This window comes from Mauremys mutica, unplaced genomic scaffold (genome assembly GCF_020497125.1).
Source record: "Mauremys mutica isolate MM-2020 ecotype Southern unplaced genomic scaffold, ASM2049712v1 Super-Scaffold_100099, whole genome shotgun sequence".
Taxonomy (NCBI): Eukaryota; Metazoa; Chordata; order Testudines; family Geoemydidae; genus Mauremys; species Mauremys mutica.
In genome coordinates this window covers 1,142,611-1,146,469 of record NW_025423266.1, presented here as the reverse complement: position 1 = coordinate 1,146,469, position 3,859 = coordinate 1,142,611, and the positions used below count along the sequence as shown (strand labels likewise).

The 3,859-nt window shown below is 52.4% G+C and overlaps 1 non-coding gene across 1 annotated transcript; it reads left to right on the top strand.

The window, feature by feature from the left end:
* Positions 1–3,513: 3,513 nt before the first annotated feature.
* TRNAI-UAU lies at positions 3,514–3,607 on the top strand. The gene is made up of 2 exons: positions 3,514–3,551; positions 3,572–3,607. It is a non-coding gene; the product is annotated as a tRNA-Ile (tRNA).
* Positions 3,608–3,859: the final 252 nt, after the last annotated feature.

The following is a 3,859-nucleotide window of genomic DNA, read 5'->3' as shown; positions in this document are numbered from 1 at the left end:
GTCACTGCTGCGCCAAGGAAAACACCTTCTGTGCATTACTCTGACTGCCCACTGGGTGTCACTGCTGCGCCAAGGGAGACATAAGAGCGGCCAGACTGGGTCAGACGCAAAGTCCATCTAGCCCAGTATCCTCCTGTCTTCTGCCAGCGGCCAGTGCCAGGTGCCCCAGGGGGAATGAACAGAGCAGGGAATCATCAAGTGATCCAGCCCCTGCTGCCCATTCCCAGCTTCTGGCAAACAGAGGCTACAGGCACCATCCTGGCCCGCCCTGGCTAATAGCCACTGATGGACCTGTCCTCTGTTAATTTATCTAGTTCTTTTTTGAACCCTGTTATAGTCTTGGCCTTCACAACATCCTCTGGCAAGGAGTTCCACAGGTTGACTAGAGCAGAGGCAGCACAGCTCTGTCTGATGGACACCTCGGCAGAGTAGGTGAGTTTATGTAAATACAGTCTGGTCCCAAAGCCTCCCCCAACCCTGGCTCATCATTAGTTCTCAGGGGAGAGCTCATTCACACCTTGCTTCCAAATCATCATTTGAAATTCTGAGGTTGGCCAACATTGCCGAAGCCAATGCACCGACATTGTCAGCAAACACAACAGCTGGGTGAGGAAACCCGGCTTTGTCCAGTCTTTTCAAACCTATTTTACTTTCTCAGGTACAAGTATTTTTCATAGGTTGGATCTGCTTTTAAAGTGTGTGTTAACGTTGCAATTTCCATTCAGATTTGCAACCAATGACAACATTGGCAGCGCTGCATGTAACTACCTGACCACTGGGGGGTGTTGGGGAAATTCGGGGGAGGGGTGCACAGCCCCCTGGCTGGGGGGCGTATAGGGAATGCCCGGTCTCACTGAATTGAGTCTCCTACTGCAGCACCTCAGTAGGTCACATCAGAGAGGAGCTGCAGGGTCTAGGCAGTGGGATGCCTGTGCCTTTAAGAGCCCGGCCCTGGGAAGCCCATGCTGAGAGGTGCTGCCTGTGGGAGGGGAAATAGAAAAGCCCCTCTGCTCCCCCCACCCTGTTTTTGCAAACACTGGAGTCTCAGCCCCCCCCCCCCCGGGGTAACTGTTACCCCTCTGCCCCTGCCTGTGCCGGGATTTAACCCTCTGGCAGCGCCTCCCCCTGGGCTGAACTCCGGCTCCTTCCCCCCTCCCTGACTCTGCCCTTCAGCCCCTCTCCTAATGCTGCCTCCAGCTGCTTGACCCCCCGACCAGTCAATTCCCACCCGCTGCTCAGACCCTGGCCACCCCCCTCCTCTGATTTGCCCCTTTTTAATCCCTGTAAAAAGTAGGGGGGGCTGGGTCCCATTCTCGGGGGGGGCGGGGGGGCACCTGGCCCCTGCCTGCCCAATGCTCAAAGCGCCCCACAATCTTGCGGATGTTTGCCGAGTGCTGCAGAGTCACCTGCAGGGGGAGAGAGATGGGATTAGGAGGTGATGCAGCAAAGGGAGCCTCACCCAACACTGAGATGCAGCCACCTCTGGGGTGAGTTACACAAGTCAGCAAATGAATTTGGAACAGGAAACACACTGAAAGGACCAAGGCAGCTGCAGGAGGTGGAGAAAACCAGAAAAAGCAGGAGCCTTGGATCCCAGCCCTGCCCCTCCCTCACTCTACCCACTAACCTCCACTCCATTTGAGTTCAAGGCTGTGGAACTTGCTACCTTGATGGTTGGGCTTCACCTGCTGCCCACAAGTTTGGCTCTTGTGTTTCCTGCCACACTTTTCCTCTGGCCCATATTGCGCTTGAAGAAAGGAGGGTCAGGGCTGGGATTGATAGTCAGGGCTTGGCAGGAGGGAGGAAGAGCCCCAGGCTGGAGCCTGTCACACGGTCCCTCCTCTGGGCACTCTTCTCTATTTGGTTGTCATGATTTTTGTTGCTATGGCAACTGAGTTAGATTATTAGGGTATAGCCCAGCCAGTTTTGGCCGGTTGGGTGAGCTGTGTGTCTGTAAATAAAATGGTAGTTTTGTTAGCTGTCTGGCCACAAGTGATTTCTTCCTAAACCGGCTGTGTTTTGTTCTCTGACAGTAGCTAATACCAGGTACCCCAAGAGTTACTCAACAAGGCACCACTGGTAGTTGAACCCAGGATCTCCTGTTTATAAGGCAGGTGCTTTAAGCCAGCTAAGCCATGGTGCCTGCTTATAACTAAGACACAGTGTCTGCCCACAGCTGACTCCCTGCCAGCCCCACTGGGGCCTGATACTCTTTGCATGTGTTTGGATACTGCAAAGCAGAGGAGCAGGTGACGTTTTCCTTGCAAGCTGTGTGTGTGTGTGAATCTTTGGCCAGGTCTGCACTAATTCTTTCAGCAGAATTATATTGCTCAGGTGTGTGAAAAACAGACAACGCACCCTCGTTCGGCAGCTTGTGGCTGGTGGACACACTGCAATGCCACGTCTGGCGACAAAATTGCCCTGTTTTGGTGACAAAATAAAAACACCTCGACAAGAGGCCTAGAGCTTTTTGCAGCAAACTTCAAGCGATAAATTGTCAGTGTAAATGCTGCTGTTCATTATATCACCATGACTGGTCTCCTCCAGTATCCCACAATGCCCGCTGTGAACTCGCCTGCCCTGTATTTCTGCTACAGAGGCTGGGCCCCTCCCCTTTCAGTGTCCCCCTGCTCCAAGGGAAAGTTCTGACAGCTGAGCTGCTATCTACACTGGGATTAGCTTGATAGAACTGCATTGCCAGCCTAAGTAATGTAATTACACCAACCTAATTTTGTAGCATAGACCTGTCCAAAGAATCACACACACACCTTGGGAGCAAAACTTCACCTGCTCCTCTGCTTTACAGAATCCAAACACGAGCAACACTTGTCAGGGCCCAGTGGGGATTGGCAGAGAGTCAGGTGTGTGCAGACACAATACTGTAAGTAACAGCAGGCACCATGGCTTAGCTGGTTAAAACACCTGCTTTGTAAACAGAAGATCCTGCGTTCAACTCCCAGTGGTGTCTTGGGGAGTGGCTTTTAGGGCACCTGGTATTGGCTACTGTCAGAAAACAAAAATCAGAGCTACATAGACTCCTATGCTGCCCCTTCCTCCTGCCCTTACGGTCATTACAAAGTGGCAAGGCAGAGCCCTCCCATTTTTAAAAGTCCTGGGGTGTTGTTCCCCCCTGTTCAGGCACCCCTGGGGCCCTGCACTTCACACAGCTCTCCCTGATTTCAGCTGTTAGTGAGGGAGCCTCACTGCTAGCGCAGACTGGGCAGTTTGTTGCATGAAAGACACTGTCCCAAAGCAGGACTAACGCTTAGAGCTGGTTATCAGTGATTTGAGATCTGTTGGTCTGCAGCAAGACTCTCCATTGAGTCTTAACCAGCTCTGTTATTACACAGGGAAGAACAAAAGGGTCAAATGGTGCCTGGAAGCCTTAAGAAGGATCCACCCCACCGAGTACAACACTTGTCGCTACCTCCTCTCAAGCTCCACAGAGACTGTTTTGAGGTCACTCCTCGCCTTTATCAGCCATGGGAACTGGAAGAACAGCAATTAACAGGTGCTCCAGTGGCGCAATTGGTTAGCGCACAGTACTTATAGGGCAGTGCTGAGAGGAGCTATGCTGAGGTTATGAGTTCAAGCCTCACCTGGAGCACTAGTTTTCATTAGCCAAGTGGCATCACCCCCTCATTTGGCCCTGGGGAATGTAGAATTCCAGCCCAGGGACACTGAGGAGGGGAGAAGTTAAAAATGCCCCCTTCACTTATTACCTCCTCTCCAGAGCACAGGTCAGAATCTACAATCCTTTCTCCCGCCCAGCCCCTGTGCCAGGATCCCTCAAGCAGAGCCTGGAGTCCTGCCCAGGGCATCTGTACTATTGACAAAGACTAAATGACAGGGACAAAAC